The sequence below is a fragment of the Pinus tabuliformis genome, chromosome 7 (assembly GCF_031772625.1).
Source record: "Pinus tabuliformis cultivar Carrire ecotype Pingquan chromosome 7, CPIR1, whole genome shotgun sequence".
Classification (NCBI taxonomy): domain Eukaryota; kingdom Viridiplantae; phylum Streptophyta; class Pinopsida; order Pinales; family Pinaceae; genus Pinus; species Pinus tabuliformis.
In genome coordinates this window covers 655649132-655674223 of record NC_142293.1, presented here as the reverse complement: position 1 = coordinate 655674223, position 25092 = coordinate 655649132, and the positions used below count along the sequence as shown (strand labels likewise).

The 25092-nt window shown below is 34.0% G+C and overlaps 2 pseudogenes; one reads left to right on the top strand and one right to left on the bottom strand.

The window, feature by feature from the left end:
* The first annotated feature begins 441 nt into the window (after window positions 1-441).
* LOC149249134 (putative metal-nicotianamine transporter YSL12) lies at window positions 442-2680 on the top strand (annotated as a pseudogene).
* A 17595-nt stretch (window positions 2681-20275) lies between these two features.
* On the bottom strand, window positions 20276-20385 carry LOC149249133 (U6 spliceosomal RNA; annotated as a pseudogene).
* Window positions 20386-25092: the final 4707 nt, after the last annotated feature.

Genomic DNA, 25092 nt, shown 5'->3' with positions numbered 1-25092 from the left:
AAGTTCACTTGAAGCCTTGTAAATCTAGTGATCAATTGGCTGATATATTTACTAAGTCATTAGCAAAAGACATGTTTGAGTTTCATAGAAGAAACTTGAGTGTTGTAAGCCTAGCTGAGACATAAACCATCAGGCATGTTTGAGTTGGCATGAGTCATGTTTTAGTTTAGCAGTTGTAATTAAGGGGAGTAATAAAATAAGATAATTACTCCTGCATGAGGAGTTGGCTAAACATAGAGAGTCAGTTAACTGAGTGATTGAGTGTTTGAGTGTTGATTCAATTCAAGTGATAGATGACTTTTAATGTGTGGTTGCATGTTAAAATATTTTAGGCAAGTCGCTAGTTGGAAAAAGATAAATACCCTTCACCGGGCTCATTGTAATCATCATGTTTTGTGTGATCAATAGAAGAGCCGTAACTCGTGTTTTATGTGTGAATTCATGCTTTGTATTCTCTGCCTTTCCAACAATGTGGTGGCTTGTTATGGGATTGCATTCACCAATATGTGTGAGTTTAGTTGTAAACATTTTATTGTGAGTTATTCTATGATTTTGGTTTTCGGAATTAGGTATAATGGCAGGGGGTTTGGGTTATACTTGTTGGCTATGAGAAGAAATACCTATGAGCAAGCAAGAATTGGTACTCACTCATGGGAATACTCCATACACTGTCAAAGATCTAAGTCTTAGTTGGATCATTGGTTTTCTTTTCACCGTAAGTTTCATAGGACTATTATCTTTGGTGCCTCTCAAGAAGGTAAGGAAGTTTGGAATAATTTAGAGTGTGTAAGTTTGATATAAGCGATTTAAGTATTTTATCTTTGGGCTTCTTCACAGTGCATACTAATTTCATTCCTTCTTGGTTGCATCTTAGATAATGGTGATAGATTATAAGCTCACCTATCCAATTGGTATAACAACAACTCTCATAAATGGATTCCACACTCCTCAGGGAGACAAGCAGGTAAGGTAATGCCACTGTATTGTCAGAATATATAACTATTGAAACTTTACAAATTTCTGAAGTTGATCAAATGGATACAAACAGAGTCTAGTTTATCCTCACCTTTACATATAAATGGTTTTTTCAACTTACAATGTATTGTAGGAAACAAGTTAGAGCTCTCGGAAAATACTTTACAGTCAGTTTTCTCTGGGGTTTCAACAAGTCAGAGCTCTCGGAAAATACTTTACAGTCAGTTTTCTCTGGGGTTTCTTCCAGTGGTTTTTTACAGCTGTTGACAATTGTAGCTTTGCTCAGTTTCCTACATTTGGATTAACATCTCGGGATCAAAAGTATGTATTTTCATTAATATACATTTTTCCATCTCTTTATTTTCAAAACTAAGCAATGAAAACTTCATCAAAATTGGGCGTGTTGCAGATTTTTCTTCGACTTTAGTACGACGTATGTAGGAGCTGGGATGATCTTCCCTCCCTTGGTAAAATTGTCCATATTGTTTGGAGCATTCATCTCTTGGGGCCTCATGTGGTCTCTCATACATAACCACGAAGGAGACTGGTACATTGTTGCTGACACATGTATGCATGGCCTCCAAGGTTACAAGGCCTTTGAGTCTATTGCTTTCATATTTGGTGATGGACACTATAATTTCGCCAGAGTTTTCATTCAATGGACAAAGAAGACAAAGAGGACATAAAATGGTCTTCCACGGGGAAACAATGATGGGAATAATGAGGCACCAGTGGATGCAGCAATACCCTATGATAAGCAGTGGCGGAACGAGATGTTTATGAAGGACAACATACCCATTTGTGTGGCTGGAGCTGTGTATGTGGCCCTTGCTGCCATATCGATGGGGTCATCCCACAGATTTTTCATCCTGTTAAATGGTATTTTGTATTTGTGGCCTACATAGTGGCACCAGTTTTGGCATTCTACAACGCATATGGAAGTGGGCTCACGGATTGGAACTTGGCCACAACTTATTGGAAACTAGCCATCTTCATCTTTGGAGCATGGGCAGGGAAGGACCATGGCGGTGTGCTGGAAGGATTAGCTGTCTATGGAGTGATGATGTCTATAGTGTCCACTGCTTCAGATCTGATGCAGAATTTCAAGACTGGATACCTGATCCTATCATCCCCAAGATCTATTTTTGTGAGTCAAGTGATTGGAACCGCCATGGGATTCATAATAGCACCCTTTACCTTATGGTTATTCTACAAGGCCTTCGATGTGGGAGATCCAAAGGGATAATATCTGGCCCCGTTTGCCCTGATATACAGAAACATGGCCATCCTAGGCATAGAAGGATTTGGTGCCCTTCCCAACCAATGCCTCACTATCTGTTATGGTTTCTTCATAGTTGCCATGGTAATCAACTTGATAAGAGACCGTGTACCCAAAAAAGTGTCACAGTATATTCCCTTGCCGATGGCGATGGTTATACCTTTCTACCTAGGAGGATACTTTGCCATCGATATGTGTGCGGGGACGGCCATTGTATTCGTTTGGCAGAAGATGAACCGAAAAAATGCAGATGTAATGGTTCCTGCAGTGGCTTTTGGTTTCATATGTGGAGATGGCATATGGAGTCTTCCTTCCTTGATTCTGGCTCTGGCTAAGGTCAATCCTCCCATCTGCATGAAATTCCTGTCTAGAAGCTTGGACACTAAAGTGGATATTTTATCACCAGTAATACCTAGGAAGGGTTGATCCAAACAGATCATAATTAGGATCTGCTATATGCAAGGCTATTGAAGTTCTTGAGTAAGACTGAAATGTAATATAATATAAGGGATATAATATAGGTCATAGTTACCACGTTTGAATTAGGATTCGAATACCAAAATAATTTTATTTGGGAAAAAAATTGCTAATATATATCGAAATATTTAGCTAAATATTTCACAATATACTAAATCTACAAATAATCTACTAAATATACAAATAATCTGAGTATGGTTGATTCTTAGTTTTACTTGCCATGACGACTACTACCACCCTGTGGGTTCTGATGAATATAAGCAACAATTTATTAATGTTCTTTTTACGGTTTGGGTGGCCCTAAAACTCGTATTAAATCACTTTTATCTCCCATCTTCAGTTGTAAGGAGTAATAATTAGGTATCAGTAAATGAATTGGTTTTTTATAATAATTCGGCGAACCAAACTAATTCACGTATATTCCAATTTCTTTTGCCGATACAACTGAATTTGGTAACTATATGATATAGGCTGCACGCACATATGGGGTCTAATTTCACTATTTTTTATACATGGATGTAAAAGACAAATTTCTTCTTAGAGTTTCTAATGTAATAGAATTTAATACCTAGGTTGTCAATGTGTGAGTTAGGAAGTTTGTACTTTATGTGTGGAAAAAGGTTTCGTTTGTATATTTAAAAATAAAAATATATATATTAGTTATTATTTTTAGAGGTGTGAAAATATATTGAAGGAATAAAATATTTGGAAAGATTATCTTAAAAAAAGAAATTAGTAAATATGAAAATTCTTATATAAAGATTGATATCAATCTCCATCTATATTTATAAAAAAATGTTAAAAATAATTTAGTATATTCAAAAGTAAAATGACATGGTATACTTCTATCGTTGTCAATGATTTCCTTATTCTTTACTTTTCTTTACATATCTCAACGAAGGTTAATTAGATTAGAAAAATGATTTTTAAGCATCTGCATTGAATTTTCATATAGAGTCATTCATTTTTAGGGTTATTTTTATGCTTTGAAGTCGTTTCCTCAACTTCAATCAACCTAGGTAATTTCATCTCCATGACTTTCATTTTAAAAAAAGTTATGCTTATCATTTTGAATATGGCTTTTAAATTGATTGTTATTGCTTCATTAGATACCTTTACTTTGTGGTTCTTCCCTTAAACCATTATGTGTTAATAAGTTGTTCAAATATCAATAACAAAATTACTTTATATAATTAAATTTCAACTTTTCAAATGAACAAATTTAATAATATATGAATTTTTTTCTCAATTTGCAATTCTTCTTACCTCTAAGTATTTGTAAATTAGAGGAAGAAACACTCCAAGAGATTGGTTATGTTATAAACAACCCCATGCATGTGCAACTTGAAACCTTATAATGCAATCACTAATTACAAATTTATGTGTTAATTTTTAAGATATTATTGGTTGTGCGTTATATTATTGTGTACAAAATAAAGTTAGAAACATCGAAAAGATATTATTGGTCCATAGCTATTATAACATATAATGAGATTCGGGGGAGGGTCTGAGTGTACAAAAAAATTCTTTGTGCAAGTGACAAAGACTTTAGACTTGGGTTGGTCCCCGGATTCCATACTATTCTCTTTATAGAATTGGTGTTCATTAGTTTCTTTATGACCTCAATTATAGATATGTCCATTGGGGAATGCAATGGTATGAATTTTAGGATATGATTAACTACAAGTAGTATCCATTTGCAAAAAGGTGAGGTAGCTTGAATATGGCCATGATGGTCAAAATTACATGTTGGGAAATCTATAAAAATATCATTCTTTGTTTTTTCTGTGCAATCCTTATATCTCATTAGTTCATCAAGTTTATGTTCACCACAATTTTTTTAGCATATTTATCATTTTGTTTTGCTTATTGTGTTGGTTCTATAGTAGTGACAGTCAGATGTTTTAAAGTGTTGATATATTTTTTCATTTATTTCTTCTTCTCCTATTCCAATATTTCTTTTAGAAAGATTGGACAATGAAAGAATTATATTAAGTACATCATGATAAAGAAACAAAATTAAATTATTCAAGTTTAAATATGAATTTTCAACTTTTACAATCATTTCAAAATCATGTGTGTGTGTATAACTCCCTCCTCCTTGCTAAATTGTTAAAATATTCAATAATTAAATTTTATATGTTACATTTACTATCCTCACAAAAGTATGATGAAAATGGTGGCTTGGTTTAGTTCTAATATATGTGAAGCAAATGTAACAAAATTAAGCAAATGTAACAAAATTATTCCACTTTTATATTCCTGAACTTGGCTAAACCTAATCTTATTAATTTTATATTCCTCAAATTTCTATTTTAATACTTTGAATCCACTAGTCATGCTAGTTAATTGTTATGTATTTATAGCCATAAAAGGATATTAGCACATGATGTACATGACATGGGAAGAGAAACATCTAGATAAACAAATTTGACTTTTTCTTTTGATGAAGGATCTAATGCAAGAGCAAGCATCACCAAAGAGCTTTGTTATGTGATTTGAACAAGTGCAAATATCTTTTCTTTGTATCCACACATTCTTGGCACTTGGGAAAAAACCCTGCATGTGGTAGCCTTGCATGAAAATAAAAGACATGTCCATTTGAAAATTCATCTCTCAACATTTCAATATGTTGGGTGTGGAGCCTGATTATCTTCTTTATTTAGAGATATCGCCACATTGGACCCCAATTTGTAATGTGGTGCCAATGCCACCCGTAAAATGTATGCCATTAGGGGGGTCTAGGGGGGAGTGAGCGCGATTATTTGGAGCTCCCTCGAAGCAAAAAATAGATGTAAAATTGCCTTGTAAAATGTTGTAATTTCGTAGTCAATCTGGGTCGTTCATTAGGCGGAGATGTGATAGTAGAAGTTATGTTTAATTTAGGGTCTTTTTCCCTAGAAGACAACCGCTCACTATATATGAGGGAATTGTATTGCGTCTACGTAGATTTGTGTTCTGAGTGAGAAAGAGAGAAAAGATTGTGTGAGAGTGAAGAGGGTATTACAACAGATCTATTGTAGGTTGTATCTCTTCAGTTTACTCGATAATATAAAAGGAAGGACTAGTTGTTTTAGTTTGTGGACGTAGCCCAAATTGGGTGAACCATGTATATCTGTGTCTCTCTTGTTTTATGTGTTTTCTGTGCTTATATTTCTACAATAATTTTATGTGTTCCATTGCTCTGTAATATATAATTTTCTAACAACTGGTATCAGAGCCAAAGATCTATTTGACTAAAAAACTTGCATGAGAGAAGGGTTCCTGGTTCGAGTGGGAGCAATGGCGAAAGACAATAGGTTTAGGGTCAAAAAATTTAACGACCAAAACTACCAGCTGTGGAAGATGCAGATGGAAGATTATCTATATCAGAAACATCTGTACCTACCATTAAGTGGAAAGACAAAGAAGCTGACGAGTATGACAAACACAGAATGGGATATTCTCAACAAAAAGACACTTGGAACAATACGGAAATGCCTAGCAGCATCGGTAGCCTTTAATATTTTAAAGGAAAAAATAACATAGGGTTTAATGTTGGCATTGGCCAAACTATATGAAAAACCCTCGGCCTAAAATAAGGAATTTCTTATGAAGTGTTTATTCAACATGAAGATGCCAGAAGGTGGATTTGTTGTTGATCATTTAAATGAATTCAATACAGATACCCGTCAGTTAAGCTCTATAGGGGTAGCTTTTGATGATGAAGTTAGGGCTTTGTTATTTCTATGTTCATTGCCAGAAAGTTGGAATGGTTTAGTTATGGCCATTAGTAACTTTGTCTCTATATCTAGTACTTTAAAGTTTGATGATGTTGTCGGTGCAATCCTTAGCAAGGAAATGCGATGGAAAAGTTTCTACGAGACATTAGGTAATGCTTTGAATACAGAGACAAGGGGAAGAAAAATGGAAAGAGGAAAGAGCCTAGGATATTGAAGTCAAGGAAAGGCAGATCCAAGTTCGAATCAGGGATAATGTGCTGGAAATGTGGGAAGAAAGGACACCTGAAGAAAGACTGCAAGTCTTAGAAGGGAAAAGAAGGAGATGCGCAACAAGAAAACAATCATGAAATGAATGTGACAGGTGATGTGTTGAAAGATGCTTTGATTCTTTCATTAAAAAATATATTGATGCTAGGGTGGTAGATTTTGGGGCCTCATTCCATGCCACACTTGATAGGAAACATTTTCATGATTATGTTAAAGGAGATTTTTGAAAGGTTCGATTGGGTGATGATAAATCCTATAAAATCATTGGAATGGGTACAATTTTCATAAAATAGCAAAATGGAAATCAATGGTTGTTCAAGGAGGTAAGGCATGTTCTAGATCTGAAGAAAAATTTGATTTCAACAAGGTAGTTGGTAGGTGAAGGTTGTGTAACAACCTTTATAGATAAAACCTGGAAGGCCACTAAAGGAGCCCTGGTAAAAGCAAAAGGAGAAAAGGTTGGTACATTGTGTTTATGCAATGGTATTTCTATTTTTTTTAATGCGTTAACCTCTATAGGGGAAGATACGACTTTGTGGCATCATAGGCTCGGTCACATGAGTGAGAAGGGGATGCAGATTCTTCACTCAAGAAATTTGTTGTCAGGTTTAAAGCATGTTGATTTAAAATTCTATGAGAATTGTGTATATGGAAAACAGAAAAGAGTCAGATTCCTCAAAGTTGGGAAAGAAAAAAAGAGTTAAAAAATAGAGCTTGTGCATATAGATGTATGGGGACCTGCTAAGGTATCATCTCTTAGTGGCTTTCATTATTATGTTACTTTTATTGATGATGCAACCAGAAAAACCTGGATTTATTGTATTTGAAATAAATACGATGTATTTGATACTTTCAATAAATGCAAAGCTTTGGTTGAAAATGAGTCAGGAAAAAGGTTGAAGTATCTCATATTAGATAATGGAGGTGAATATTGCAACAAAGTGTTTCATAGGTATTTTTCAGAGAATGGAATTCACAGAGAGAAGACAGTTCCAGGAACATCACAAGAAAATGGTGTGTTAGAAAGGATGAACAAGACAATCATGGAGCATGCAAGGTGCATGAGATTGCATGCAAAATTTCCTTTACAATTTTGGGTAGATGTTGTAGATACTATTGTTTATCTAATAAACAAAGGGCATTCAAGTTCCTTGGATGGTGGTATTCTAGAGGAGGCATGGATAGGTAAAAATTAAACTACTCATTCTTAAAGACTTTTGGTTTTGAAGCCTTTGTCCACATTAATAAAGAAAATAGAGAAAAGTTTGAGGCAAAATCAAAGAAATGTACCTTTATTGGATATGGTGTTAATGATTTTGGTTATCACTTTTATGGTTATGAAGAACACAAAAATCATTAGGAGCAGAGATGTCATATTCAATGAAAATGTTTTGTATAAGGATCAGATGCAGGAAAAGAAACATGAAAAAGAAAACAGAGAATAAATAGTGCTTGATGAGATCACAGAAAAAGTGAAGGTGCCTGAAAATCATAATGATAAACAACTGGAACAACAACAACAACCATAATAGAAACAAGCACCTCAAATGCCTGAAAGTGGTGTTAGAAGATCTACTAGGAAGAGTAGACCCCCTCAATGATACTCTCCTTCATTATATTATGTATTATTGGCTTATTCTAGTGAACCAGAATGTTATGAAGAAGCAGTGCAGGTAGAAACTAGGAAGAAGTTAGAGCAAGCCATGAAAGAAGAGATGAGCTCCTTAGCACATAACCAGACTTGGGACTTAGTGAGGTTGCTTGTAGGTAAAACGACATTGCAGAGTAAATTGGTTTACAAGCTAAAGGAAGAAGATGGGGGTAGAAAAAGGTATAAATCTAGACTTGTGGTGAAGGAGTTTGCATAGGAAAAGGGTATAAACTTTGAGGAGACATTTTCTCCTGTTGTTAAAATGACTTCAATTAGAACTATTTTAAGTCTAATAGCAGCTGAAGATTTGCATCTTGAGCAGTTAGATGTAAAGACAACCTTTCTCCATGGGGATTTGGAGGAAGAGATATATATGCAGCAGCCATAAGGATATGAGGTAAAAGGGAAGGAGAAACTAGTTTGCAGGTTGAAGAAGAGCTTGTATGGCTTAAAACAGGCTCCAACGCAATGGTATCTAAAATTTGACAGGTTTATGTCTAAACAAGATTATACTAGGTGTGACTTTGATCATTGTGTTTATCTCAAAAAGAAAAATGATGGAAGCTATGTTATATTGTTATTATATGTAGATGGCATGCTTGTTGCAGGCTCTAATATGTAGGAAATAAATGTGCTCAAAAGAAAATTGGCAAACTCATTTGAAATGAAGGATTTGGGTGCTGTAAAACAAATCCTTAGTATGAGAATAACTAGAGACAAGAAGAAATGCAAATTAACATTGTCTCAGAGTGAGTACATACAAAAGGTGTTGAAAAGGTTTAATATGCAAAATGCAAAACCACTTGGTATACCTTTGGCTATCCATTTCAAACTAAGTAAGGAAATGTGTCCCAAGACTCAGGAAGAAATGGATTATATGTCTAAAGTTCCATATGCATCAATAGTTGGAAGCTTAATGTATGCAATGGTCTGTAGAAGTCCTAATATTGCACATGCAGTGGGAGTTGTAAGCAGGTACATGAATAATCCAGGAAAAGAACATTGGATGGTAGTGTAGTGGATTCTCAGGTATTTGAGAGGTACTACAAATCAAGCATTATGCTTTGGTGGTCCAAACATTGCTCTACATGGATATGTTGATGAAAATATGGAGGGTGATAGAGATCACAGGAGGGGCACCATAGGGTATGTGTTTAGTGTAGGTGGAACAATTGTCAGTTGGGTCTCAAAACTACAAAGTGTTGCTACACTCTCAACAACGGAAGTAGAGTATGTTGCTGCTACAAAGGCTAGTAAAGATATGATTTGGTTACAAAAGTTTATGGATGAATTGGGTAAGAAGCAGGAGTTGGGCAGGTTATACAGTGACATCCAGAGTGTCATACATCTTGTAAAGAACTCCTCATTTCATTCCAAGACTAAACATATACAACTCAAGTACCATTTCATATGGTTAGAATTGGAAGATGGATAGTTGAAGCTGGAAAAGATACACTAGCCAGAATCCTGCAGATATGTTAACAAAAGTTGTAACCAGGGAGAAACTGAGATTCTTCTCAGTTTCAATTGGTCTTCAAGTATGATGAAGAAGATGAGGAATAACCAAGTCCAAAGTGGAGTCATTGTCTAGCAAATGAAATAGCAATGGAGTTTCTATAATTAGTATCCAAGTGGGAGATTGTGTTATGAAACCAACTCACAAAAAGATAGAAAATATAGATCAATGACTTAGAATTCAGCCTCTTCGAGGGGGCAACCTCCTTTACATTACACAAATGAATGATTCTTTGATGATTCGAATGACAAAACCTCCTTTCTATATATAGTAGTCTAAGGAGTCACAATATAATCTAGCCGACCTAACAATAATAATATAAAGGCACAAAAATGACAATACAGGGATTCTATGGGGCACACTAATAACAATATGGGGACAATAGGGGCACAACAATATTAATAAGGGATATAACTACAATAGTAAAGGGGTAATCGCTAGTATTATAGGGACCTAACATGCCCCTCTCCTTAAAAAAAGTGTTGTCCTCAACGCTTGAGTAGTTCTGGGTGCTTCTGTATAAAATTCTCATCCTCCCATGTGGAATCTTCAGTGGATAAGTTCTTCCACTTGATGAGATACTCCAAAATTGATCGATTTCATAGCTATCGAGTTCTTGTTTCTGTGACTGCTTCCGGTTCTAGTATAATTTTTCCTTCTTCGTCAAGTTCTGGCAATATTGTTTGAACTGGGAGCTTGTCGCCTATAACCTTCTTTAAACATGAAACATGGAAAACTGGGTGCACTCGAAAAGATGTAGGAAGCTCCAATTTGTATGCCATAGTACTAATCTTTTGCAACACCTTGTATGGACCATAATACTTTGGTGATGATTTATTATCCTTCTTAGCTTGCTTGAGGGACATTTGTTTATATGGTTGTAGCCGTAGGAATTCTCAATCACCTACATCAAAACTTCTTTCGCTGCAATCTTGATCTGCCTGTTGTTTCATTCTATTCTGCGCCAACACGAGGTTATCCTTTAACATTTGGAGGACTTGTTGTTGATGCTCAATGTGATGTTCCACTACTTGAACCTTAGAATTTTCTCTTAAATATGATGTGATGGATGGTGGCTGATATCCATAAAGTGCCATAAATGGCATCATTTTTGTTGTTGTATGGAAGGATGTGTTATACCACCATTCAGCCAGAGGCAACCATTTGACCCATTGTGTCTATTTATCAGATACAAAGCAAAGAACATATCCTTCCAAACGTTTGTTTACTATCTCAGTTTGCCCATCAGATTGAGGATGATAAGATGAGCTATGAGCTAACTGAGTACCGAGACAAGAAAACAATTATGTCCAAAAATTTCCAGTGGAAATGGGATCTCTATCACTTACAATAATCTTTGGGTTTCCATGTAGCTTTGGAATTGTTTCCATAAATGCAGTAGAAACTGTACTAGCTTTAAATGGATGTGATAATGCACAAAAGTGTGCATACTTGGAAAGTCTGTCAACTACCACCATGATGACACTCTTTCCCTAAGACTTGGGTAAAACTGTGATAAAATCCATTGAAACCTCCTCCCAACATTGGCTTGGAATGGATAAAGGTTGTAATAGACTCGGGGTCTTAATTGTTTCAACTTTATTTTGCTGGAAAACCAAACATTTTGCCACAAACATCTGAATATCCGATTTAAGAACATCCCAAAAAAATTCCTTCTTAACCCTGTGGTAAGCTTTAAAAAATCCCGAGTGCCCTCCTAAGGGAGAAGTGTGCAATGCCATAAGAATATTTTGTTTGAGTTGGGAATTCTTACAGAGGTATAAGCGATCTTTGTACCATAATGAATCATTTTTCCAGCTAAATGTATCAGATGTACTGGAATCTTGTTGTAACTTGAATAAGTGCCCACACTTCTTCATCATTCTTCCATTCCTCCCTTGCTTCGTTTATCCAATATGGTTGAATAATAGAAATGGCACACAACAATGCTTCCACATCCTCATCCTTTCTTGAGAGTACATCTGCCACCACATTTTTCTTCCCTTTTTTGTAGATGATTTCAAAGTCATAACCCAACATCTTTGTGACCCACTTTTGTTGCCTTCAGAGGATAATCTTTGTTCTAAAAAGTATTTAAGGCTATCATGATCCATTTTTACCTTGAGGTGTCTTCCCATTAGGTAGGGTTGCCATTTCTTAAGTGCATGTAGTATTGCCAACATTTCCTTCTCATAAATAGCTCTGTGTAAAAAATTTCCCTTGATTGTCCGACTTTAAAAAGCAATGGGTCTTTCATCTTACATTCAAACAACACCAATTCCATTTCCTGAAGCATCACATTCGACAAAAAAGGTTTTTGTGAAGTCCGGTGTAGCTAAGACCGGTGCTTGGCACATTGCCTCTTTAAGATGTTTGAAGGCCTTTGTTGCTTCTGGAGTCCATGAAAATGAATCTTTATTCAATAATGTTGTTAGAGCTGCTACTATTCTCCCATAATCCTTAACAAACTTGCGATAATACCCTGTCAACTTGAGAAATCCTCGCAGATACTTTATGGATGTGGGGATTTTCCATTCCTTAATGGCTTTAGTTTTGCTAGGGTCTACCTTAAATCCTTCATGAGATACAATATGACCCAAATATTCCACCTCTTGTACTCCAAAGAAACATTTGGATCTTTTTGCATATAATTGTTTCTCCTCCAATAGTTGTAGCACCCTGTCAACATGTTCAACATGATCCTTCCAAGACTTGTTGTAGATTAGTATATCATCAAAAAAATACTAACAAAAATTTTCTAAGGAAGGGTTTGAAAATGGAATTCATCAAACCTTGAAATGTAGAAGGTGCATTGGTAAGGCCAAAAGGCATGACCAAAAATTCATAACGACCCTCATGAGTTCTAAATGTTGTTTTCGAAATGTCTTCAGTCTTCATCTTGATTTGATGATATCCTAAACGAAGATCCAACTTGGTGAAGTAAATTGATCCATGCAATTCATCCAGTAATTCATCAATGACAGGAATGGGAAACTTATCTTTAATAGTGAGCTTGTTGAGCTCCCTATAATCCAGACACATGCGCCATGATCCATCCTTCTTTTGCACCAATACTATTGGAGCAGAGAAAGAACTTTGACTAGGTTATACCAGCCTCTAGAATTTTTGCAACCATACGTTCAATTTCACTCTTTTGGGCATAGGGATATCTGTGTGGCCTGATGTTTGGAGGAACACTTCTTGGAATCAGATGAATAGCATGATCATGATCACGAATAGGTGGGATACCTTTGGGAGTCTCAAATACCTTGGAATGATTTTGCAAGACTTTTTGGAGATTTGGAGAAATAGATGATTTGGATGTGGAAACATCTAGCAAACATAATTGTGAAATTACACCTCTTTGTTCCTTTTTTAGAAGCTTTTTCATACCATTAGTGCTGATAATTTTTCCTGGTTTCCCTGTAATACCCCTTAATTCAACTTCCTTTCCTTATGCAGAAAATTTCATGAAAAGTTCTTGAAAATTAAAAGCTATTGTACCAAAGGATTGTAGCCATTGGACTCCTAGTACAACATTAGCACCTCCCATTGGAATGGAAAGCGTTGGGCTAGTCAATACATATTCTCCCATGGATAGCTTGATATTATGGAACTTTCCAAAGAAATTTATTGTTCCTCCATTTTCAACCATCACTTGACACTCTGGAGCTGGATATCGGAAGCAATTCAATTCTTTTGCTACCTTACAATGAATAAAATTCTGGGTACTTCCTGAATCAATCAACACTATTACCTTTTTCTTCTTGATTTGTCCTTATATCTTGATGGTTTGAGGAGTGGTAATTCCCACCAATGCATTACAAGATATGGTCAGATTCATTTCTTCTTTATCTGGGCTTTGTTCCTGGAGTATATCCTCTTCTTTTGACCTTTCTTGCTCCTTTTCTTCTTCCTCTTCACAGTCTATGTAGAATAATTTCTTCTCATTACAGTTATGACCTTTAGTGTATTTGCTATCACAATTGTAACAAAGCACTTTTGATCTTTTTTCTTCCAACTGTTGTGGTGTCAACCTTATAGGTTGTGGAAGACTATGGGCAACAACACTTCCATATTTATAGTTGTGAGTGGTATGCTTCCTGGTTGCCATAATTTTGCTTTCCATTTTTCTTGCTAACCTGAATGCTTTCTCTAATGAATCAGGTTCCCAAAGGCGAACATCATGTTGGATATTATCCTTTAAAGTCCCTATGAACACATCAATCCTATGCTCCTCTGGAATACTTTTCACCCTTATGTTCAATTTTTTGAACTCTTCAATGTGCTCCACTATTGAACCCTTTTGTTTGAGACTTATCAATTGGCTAAAAAAAGTGTTGCTTTTTGTATCCTCATAATATGCTGTCAATTCTTCCGTAAAAGTTGCCCAAGTGATAATTTGTTTATGAGAGAAAATCCATTGATACCATACAAACTGATTTCGTTCCAAATATAAAGTTGCAATACGTACCGTTTGTGTGTTTTGCTCATTATCGAGATCAAAAAATTGCTCCATCTGTAATATCCATGTTGCGGGATCTTTGCCATCAAACTTCCTCATATCAATTTTTGGAATATGGTGGGTCTTCTGTCCAACATTAGAGTCTATGAAATCATGATTAACATTTCTTTTATTCACATCATGAGTTTCCTTTACTACCCTTTCACCATTTGTAAGTATTTATTGTAGAAAATTTGTCAAATCTGTCTTCAAATTTTCCATGTCTATCTTCAAATCTGCCATGTCTCTCTTCAAATCTGTCTTCAAATCTATCTTCAAATTGTCCATCTTAGCTTCCATGCCATTCATCTTAGCTTCCATGCCATTTATCTTAGCTTCTGTTAGCTTTTGTGAGAGTGACATTTGTTGCACTTGGTCTTGTAATTTTGATATATCATGTAGTCTTTCTTCCTCTTCTTCATGAGTCATGCTAGAGCTTTCAGATTTCTTACTAGGTGTTTGCATTTTCTTTCCTTGGGGCATCAGTTACTGATAATAATGCTCTACTATGCCCTTTGAATTCCTTCAAAATAATTTTTCAAACCAAGCTTAAGAAAAAAATTTAAAAAAATCTACACACCTTTTTTCACTTTGTAGGAGCTCGATATTGCCTCTAATGTATCTCTATAATTTCGGATCATCCAGTTCTAAAATTGCGACCTATAGTAGCCCTCTGTGTGCTCTTTCCAATGCCACCAGTCTGATCCATATTGGATTCTCCAAGGAAGAGTTATGCCAAATCTCCCACAGTGACCTGATTATAGACTAGTTCAGTAGAGCAAACTTATACGACATGCCACGTGTCCCTGTTTCAACCTTTGGCTCTGAAAAATATATACAAGAAATTATAGTCCGTCCTCTTTTTTTACCTTCCTACCAAACTTCAATCCGATGCTCAAAGAGAAAGTTATGATGATTTTCCCCAGGTCACCTATTTGGAATGTAATTCAGGAGTCTGCAAAAAGACCAACTACCTTAGATCATATCTCCGCAAATATAGCACGAAAAGCTCTGAAATTCAGACCCAAGGTTTAGTACGATTTTGTCTCAAATGGGTTTTTTTTTTCAGTTCTAAAACATCGCAGAAAATTTTTTATAAAGAAAATGCCACGATGACCTATTTGGAGTAGCGAAACCCTAGAATCCAAAGCTCTGATACCAAATTTTATGAAACCGGCTCACAAAAAGATAGAAAAGATAGATCAACGCCTTAGAATTCAACCTCTTCAAGGGGGCAACCTCCTTTACATCACAAAAATGACCTCCTTTACATTACACAAATGAATGATTCTTTGATGATTCAAATGACAAAACCTCCTTTCTATATATAGGAGTCTAAGGAGTCACAATATAACCCAGCCGACCTAACAATAATAATATAAAGGCACAAAAATAACAATAGAGAGATTTTACGGGGCACATTAATAACAATATGGGGACAATAGGGGCACACCAATATTAATAAGGGATATAACTACAATAGAAAAGGGGTAATCACTAGTATTATAGGGACCTAACATAGTGAATTGGGTAAGAAGTAGGAATTGGGCAGGTTATATAGTGACATCCAGAGTGTCATACATCTTGCAAAGAACTCTCCATTTCATTCCAAGAATAAACATATATAGCTCAAGTACCATTTCATATGGTTAGCATTGGAAGATGGATAGTTGAAGCTAGAAAAGATACACTAGCCAGAATCCTGCAGATATGTTAACAAAAGTTGTAACCAGGGAGAAACGAAGATCCTGCTCAGTTTGAACTGGTCTTCAAGTATGATGAGGAAGATGAGGAATAACCAATTCCAAAGTGGAGTCATTGTCCAACAAAGGAAACGACAGTGGAGTTGCTATAATCAGTATCCAAGTGGGAATTTGTTGGGTGTGGGGCCCGATTATCTTATTTATTTAGAGGTATCTCCACATTGGACTCCAGTTCGTAATGTGGCGGCAACGCTGCCCATAAATGTATGCTGCCAAGGGGGTTCCGGGGGGGCGATGACGATTATTTGGAGCCCCTCCTCGCCCCTAGCGGGAGATCGGGGGAAGTGCCCCCGAAGCTAAAAATAGATGTAAAATTGCCTTGTAAAATGCTGTAATTTCGTAGTCAATCTGGGTCATTCATTAGGCGGAGATCTGATGGTAGAAGTTATGTTTCATTTAGGGTCTTTTGCCTTACAAGGAAACCCCTCGATATATATGAAGGAATTGTATTACATCTATGAAGATTTGTATTCTGAGTGAGAAAGAGAGAGGAGATTGTGTGAGAGCGAAGAGGGTATTACAGTGGATTTGCTGTAGGTTGTATCTCTTTAGTTTATTGGATAATATAGAAGGAAGGACTGGCTGTTTCTCCATTTACATAGCCTAAATTGGGTGAACCATTGTGTTTTCTATATTTATATTTCTGCAATAATTTTATGTGTTCCATTGCTCTGTAATATATAATTTTCTAACACAATACTTTTTTCATCAATGTCAAACAATTTATTTTCCCAGTCATTAGAAAAATAAAACTAGTTTAATGCTTCAATTATTGAAATGCATTCAAACTTACTACCGTCAAGTTGGTTCTTTTAAATAAGTACTCTTAATGTTCTTCAATTAGATGTTCTTCTAGTTATAATGATTTTCCAATTGAAAATTATATTCTCTCGAGTGTGCAATGCCCCTCTTATCTCATTATAAAAGGAAAAACTATGCTAGGTCTTCCCACTTGAGATCATGGTAGAGTTGGAAGAGCATTGTTAAACCTGGTAACATGAAATTTGTATGGTAATTATAGAAATCTAAATAAGAGCTAAAGCAAGGTCCTTCATTAAAAAGTGGTAACACACCTTGAATCTATTATCTTACTATTTTGTTATCCAAAAATATTTAAAAAACATATAATCATTATTAACTTTTGAGTAATTTCTTATAATTATATATTATATAACATCCAATATTAAAATGTTAACAAAATAAGAAATTATCAAAACACAATAGTCAATTCATTTTACTTATATTTTTATGAATTCAAAAATGAAACTATTTGTTATCTATGTTTTTTAATACTTATAATTTCTTAGATAAAAACTCATTATATCTATGAATTTTTCTTTCATCCTTTTTATCAAAATTCAATATATTTTATTAAGTCTTACTTTTTCATGATTCATTTGAATTTTTTCTATATAAATTGATATATATTAGTTCTTATCTTCTTTATCTTTCCATTAACTTATATAACTTTAAATATTAAATAATTTTTAAAATAAAACTGAAATGGTAAATTATAAATCATGACATAAAAATATTGAAATCAACTATATAACTCATCATTATTTTTTATTTAAATTTAAATTCTATATAACTTTTTGATAGACTTAATAACTTTCATTACTTTTCTTTAATCGAAAATAACTATTTATTAAAAATATAATATTTTTAATTAAATATGTCTTTTAACAAACATATAATCATTATTTTATATAATAGGTTTATTAAATATTTATATTATTAATAATAAATATATAGTTTAACTTATATACTATTAAAATGATTAAACTTTTTAAAACATGCATATGTACATCAATAAACCAATTTAAACTAAGGTAATTGAAATTAAATTGTTTATTAACATAAATTTTAATTCAAAATCATATCATGTTAATTCTTATTCAAATTCAAAAGTAGTAATTTACTCATCAAAACAAATTGGGAAAGGAGAAATGTGTTTAGTCTTAGATATTAATTGCATGACCAAAGATATAAAGTATTGTGCAAGATGGTAGAGACCTATCATGTTAATTCTGATTCAAATTCAAAAGCAGTAATCTAGTCATCAAAACAATGTGTGAATTGTGAAAGGAGAAATGTCTTTAGTCTTATATATTAATTACACCAACAAAGATATAAAGAATTGTGCAATATGGTAGAGATTATAAAGGATATATGTTTGAAGAAATAAGATTCACAAAAATTGAAACTTTGGGTGAACCTTTTGTCAAAGCCAGTGGATTGATTTTCATGGACTAGGGAAATACAAATGAAACTCTTTAGACTTTGTTTTTGTTTTGCTTTTATTTATTTATTTTTTGGCTTTCAAATATCTTAAGTATTTTGTGGTTATGGTCCTTGGAGAAGTTTTTCTTAGGAGTACTTTTGGAAAAACAAATTGGCAATTGCATAGTGCACTTTCTATGTTTTGTTTTTCTAGATAATTAGTTTTGGCTATCAATGATTTACAAAGAGATCTCTCTTTAAAGAAACAGGTTTTGTATTGAGACACTTTTGTAATACTGATGCATGAACATGTAACTTTTTTTTTATTATTGTAATGAAGAATGATATTAATGCTAAGGATCCCAATATAAGCAATGGTGGAACATTGCTTGTCAAGGAGTAATGGAGCATGCATGGTGGTGATACCCCATAGCTACAACATTTGGTAACATGGTTTCTTTCAAAATTAGTGAACATTCCTTCTCAAAAGAGGTATTTAGCAACTAGCTCAACTTATTGTTTGGAGTGACTCGACCTTTCAGTCTTCATACTTTAGTGCACAAACGGCCTTTTTTGTAAACATAACTATTTGATCATATTATTGTTGATAGTGGTTGGATAACCTATTTCATTCCATAAGTTAATAGACTAATTTCTTTTTTGTGGCTTAAAAATTTGTATGTTTGTTTCTAATTGCTAGAATCTATACTCTAGATGGTCAATGCTTGAATGATTAATCATTAATGTAATACAAATGTCATTTCTATCTTCACTAATGTAAAAATATGCATGTTCTCATAAATAGGGGAAATTTTAAGGATGGAATGTGATCTTAAAGTTTAGAAACCTTCGCGAATCCCACTAGTACATAATATGAAATCTATAAAATGTTTGGAGATATTTTTCTAAAAATATTCAAATTTATAATATTTTTATATAGTCTATATATAATTTTTTGGTGATTTTTAGGGTAAAATAATTTCATTCTCTAAAATTTGGACAAATCGTTTTTACAAAAAAATGGAAATTAGTGAATCATTTTTTTGGAAAAAGTATAGAAAATTAGCCCATGGGTGAATATTAGCCCGTAAAATTTTCCCTGCTCATAAATATGTATAAATCTATCTATTTGAACTAATTTGCCATTTTGAACTTTTTGGATAATCTCAATGAGTTCTGCATCTATAAAGTTTGTCATAATAAAATCCCCAAAGGATTGACAACATATCTAAAATGGATTTTTCTTGATAAAAAACCATAAGCTATAACATTTTGTCAAATTCAAATTAAATTATGTCCATCCTTAAAGATTTCTCGTTAGTCATGCCCTATATAAGATTGGACAACTCGTCTTACTATAAAGGATTAATAAGAGGCTTCTCTCAAATTGAGAGACTATAAAAAGTACAACATTTATAATCAATGCCTTGGTTAATCACTTGTTATTTTAATAGCTAGTGCAAACATCTCCCATTCTTTTCGATTCACTATCATATCTCCTTGAGCTAGAAAATAATTTATTATCCATGCTTTCTTTCTAAATATTCAAAATGAAATATTGTAGGTTCCTCATCATCCTTGGCGCAATTAATCATGGCTTTGGTCTTCGCTCTCTACTTCTATTCTTTTGAAACACTCTAAGTTGTTCAAGCTCCCCAACTTGTTATTTCTTGATTGTTTCGAAAAGGTCAGCCTTCAAGGCTCAATGTCTAATAGTGATGTGTGGCTTCCTAAGGTTTCTCTCTTTCACTTGACAAGTATGTGCTACTATCTTACCCCAACCTCTCAATTTACTGAAAGATACATCTAGAATAGAACTTGTCCTTCTTCTAGATTGGAACTTGTCCTTCTTCACTATTGGTCTTAAGACTTGACCCATTCCCCTATTTCAATAATGTTAAAATTTAGACCATTTTTCAATTTTCTTGTATGATCCTTTTTCAAAGGCCATGCTAATCTTCTCTCTATTGCTCCAAATTTAGTTGATGTTCCATATATGCATAGGTTCAATAGAATTTTGTGATGTTAAAGCATGGTTATACCCAGACTTAATCCCATATTATATGCATAGATTCAATAGAATTTTGTGACGTTAAAGCATGGTTATACCCAGACTTAATCCCATATTTTTAGCTTCTTTTGAGTGTGTTTGGTAGCTTTGGTTATTGAAGGCCACTAAAGAGATGGCAAATGAAGTTTCCTATATTTTTCTATTATATCCTCATACTTTATAGTGGTTTGGTTCAACTTTTCATCCTTATACCTTCACTTAAACCCACATTTTAATCTTCTTTTGAATACATTTGGGTGACCTTGGTCATTGAATGCCGCTAAGGAGATGACAGAGGAATTTTTGAGGCTATTTCTTCCATATCCTCCTATTTTATATTGGTTTGGTTCATCCTTTCATTGCTACCCAACTTATATTTTGCCAATTTCTATACAATTATCGGATCCACCTATTTGGACTCTCTAACATATTCTCTTGCAACTTAATCTTTCCCTATATACATTGTCTCCATTCCACAAAAAATTATGGACGAGGAAAAACAACTACCAAGATAAAGGTGGCTTTGGGATTCTTGATCATGCTGGATCAGATTCTCAAAAAGCCCAAATGGAGCCTAAATCTTTTCAATTGCTGATAGCATCAAGAAAGTGCAAAATCTCATTTAGATCTTCATTCGTAATGATTCAACGAGAATTTCAAAGCCCAAATGGAGCCTAAATCTTTTCAATTGCTGATAGTATCAAGAAAGTACAAAATCTCATTCAGATCTTCATTCGTAATGATTCAACGAAAATTTGAGTGCCTCTTAATAAACTATAGGATAATAACATGTTAACCTACAGGATGACATTTCTTAGTAATTACGGGCACCACAAGAATTATACAGTATTTCACAAGGAGTAATGCAATCAAAATTTTAATGCATTTCTACCAAATAATTCTTACCATTCTTTTAGTTTTCATTTTATATGCAGGTGAATTACTCAAATTAGGTTTATTCCATATCATTATATCAAAAGCAATATACAACTAAAATGCTCTTCCTCCTTACGTAGCAATTGGTTATGGTTTCTCATGCGTTTGCTAGATGTCAAACCTTTCTCACAGTAATTCCATCCCTGCAAACAACGCAGAATTCAAAGTATATACAATATGACAAGATTGTCTTCCGAACACATTAAAATAGGGAAAACAAATACAGATCACAAATACCAAAGGGTAAGAGTGTTAGGGCCTGAAAATGACATCAAACAAATAATCTTGAGGATCAAAACCCTGCATAAAACAACATAATGCAGATGTAATGGACCTATGGGCACTATGGGTCTGGATTTGACTTTGATTTGGTGAAGTTCATGGCTCAAACTAATTTCAAGAATTGAGATAGGATCGAGGTGACATATAACATGTTGCATGCCAAATAAAATGAATGATTCAGAATCTTACCAGAAATGTAAGGTGAAAAACAAGCCCAAGGGACGTTGTCACACTCAACAAACAACAAAACGATAACATACTAATACTGAAATTCATACAAAAGAAAAAGAACGGTCATTGTTTCCTCCACAACACCTCCAACCACCATTAGCGCTCTCACGGGCACCACTATGTAACATTTTTATATATGTTTTTTGGTTGCCTTGCATGTTTCTTCCATTGACTCTATATTAGTTCTCCATAGAAATAAACCTCCCATAACTATGGGCAAAAAAAATTGCCCCAAGAAGAACACTTCTCGCACAGCCTAAAAACCTGAAACGAATTAGAAGATCATCCTAAGTCAACAATACATTTATTAAAAAAAAAAAAAAACTTAAATGCATTTAGATTCCGGCATTTAAGAAATCTTTCACCGCTGAATGAGAAATTTCAAAGATCAAATCCATTCATATTCCCACATTTAAGAAATATTTCACAACTGAATTAGAACTTTCAAAGCTATATCATTACAAAAATCATGGGAAAGAATATGAAGAAAAATCATCGGATCAGTTTTCCACTGGAAGTCAATCAAACTCCTCTGACAGTGCTGGCAGCTAGTCGTTAAGGAAATGAGCACCAAAGTTTTAGCACAATGGGGATTTCCTGGAAAATCCATTAATCTCCGACCACTGCAACAAGGTCACAGTCTATGGTGCGGTAGCTCAGATCCGAGATGAGCGCATGTAGGGAAGCCATGACTTGACATCACCTGAGAAGAAGTCGACGGGAACAACAATAGCCATGATTCCACGTGTCAGTTTGTTATTCGATTGAGGATGATGAAAATGAAGATTTTGGATTGGCTGGGATGAACGATGTTTGGCGAGTCGAATCCAATAAAGAGTACACCCTCCGTGTAAATATTTTGAGAGTGTATATGCTTTTATTTTTTTTTTTGTTTTTTTTTTTTCAATTAAAATTTAACGACTTTTGTTAGGATTTTAAGATTAAGTATAAAAAAAAAATATATTACTAACCCAATATTGATGAAGATGGATAAGTCAAGTATCGAGTAAACTTCAATATAAAAGAATTAGGATTTTAAAATTAAGTATAAAAAACATCGTATTACTAACCCAAGGTCAATGAAGATGGATAAGTAAATATCAAGTAAACTTCAATATAAAATAATGAATAGTTATTCACCAACAATCAACAAAACTACAAGGTATTCACCAACATTTGTCTCAATGCGAAATTATTTCATAAAATACATTTAGCCATATGTATTTTTAGCTAGTTAGAAATTTGCTCATTAGAAATTGTGGTATATTTTAATTAGTTAGAAAAATGTTCTTCATTATCAAGTTCATTGTGAAACAACTCTCATTTTATTTTATTATAAAATTTATTATGTAACATCTTTCTTCTCAATCAATACATTGAAACCAACAATCCATTATCAATGGAATGGCATTTTTATTGTTAATTTGCTAAATGAACACAATATGCCATTCCATAGTTAATTTTTTAAGTGAACAGAATAATCTCTACTATTTTTATGACAACAATAGACTCTCTCTTTCCATTATGATGGAGGTTCATCCTTGGCCATGACACTGGTTTCACATAATCACTTAACCCTTTGGAAACAAAATGACAATTGCTCATTTGAAATGTCATTATTACTTATTAAGAAAGTTTAATATTGGATAGTAAAGATTAAAACAAAAAATGCCCAATATAATTATTCAATTTGAAACCTCCCATACAATTTTAATATATACATACACCTTAACTTTTAATTTCAAAATTTCCATTTAATTTCAATATATACATACTTGTAGATGAATATCACTAAAAATGTTGTGATTGAGACCGAGAGGAAAACGAGAGGTTCGTGGCTCTGCAAGATTCTTAACAGCATTGCCGTAGTAATTCATGTTAATTCAGTCCAAGACGGGGAGTTCTATTATTAATGATGGCCCAACATTTCCTCTCCCAAGTCGATACATGAAAGAAATCAAGGCTTTTGTGTTTTTGTAAGATTTTTTATGGCGCCCCCACCGTAATCCATGACAACACAACTCGCAATGGGGTTCTAATGAAAATGGTGGAAAAATGCACATTCTCTTATGTCGTTTGTGGGTGCCCCAATAATTATGTGGCAACTAAAGATGGTTTTATAAAGGACAGTAGAAGCGGAAATTCTAAAGTTTATTTTCCTAGTGCGGGCGTACCTCAACACAAAAAAGTTGGCATTAGTTCTATTTGTGATGAGGGGATACTTTTTACTGTGCCATCTCTGTGTGAGTTGGAGAAAGAGTGTAGTAAGGATGTCAACTAAGTTTTTTCTGAAATTCCATAAAGAGATAGCTATCCGTGGTATGGTAAGAAATGTGGCATATTTTAATTAGTTAGAAAAATGTTCTTCATTATCAAGTTTATTGTGGAACAACTCTCATTTTATTTTATAATAAAATTTATTATGTAACATCTTTTTTCTCAATCAATACGTTGAAACCAAAAATCCATTATCAATGGAATGACATTTCTATAGTTAATTTTCTAAGTGAACACAATATTCCATTCCATAGTTAATTTTCTAAGTGAACAGAATAATCTCTACTAGTTTTATGACAACAATAGACTCTCTCTTTCCATTATGATGGAGGTTCATCCTTGGCCATGACACTGGTTTCACATAATCACTTAACCCTTTGGAAACAAAGTGACAATTGCTCATTTGAAATGTCATTATTACTTTTTAAGAAAGTTTAATATTGGATAGAGAAGATTAAAACAAAAAATGCCCAATATAATCATTCAATTTAAAACCTCCCATCCAATTTTAATATATACATACACCTTAACTTTTAATTTCAAAGTTTCCATTTAATTTCAATATATACGTACTTGTAGATGAATATCACTAAAAACGTTGTGATTGAGACTGAGAGGAAAATGAGAGGTTCGTGGCTCTTCAAGATTCTTAACAGCGTTGCCATAGTAATTCATGTTAATTCAGTTCGAGATAGGGAGTTCTATTATTAATGATGGCCCAAAATTTCCTCTCCCAAGTTGATACATGCAAGAAAGCAAGGCTTTTGTGTTTTTGTAAGATTTTTTACAGTGCCCCCACCGTAATCCATGACAACACAACTCACAATCGTGGTTCTAATGAAAATGGTGGAAAAATGCATATTCTCTTATGTCGTTTGTGGGTGCCCCAATAATTATGTGGCAACTGAAGATGGTTTTATAGAGGACATTAGAAGCAGA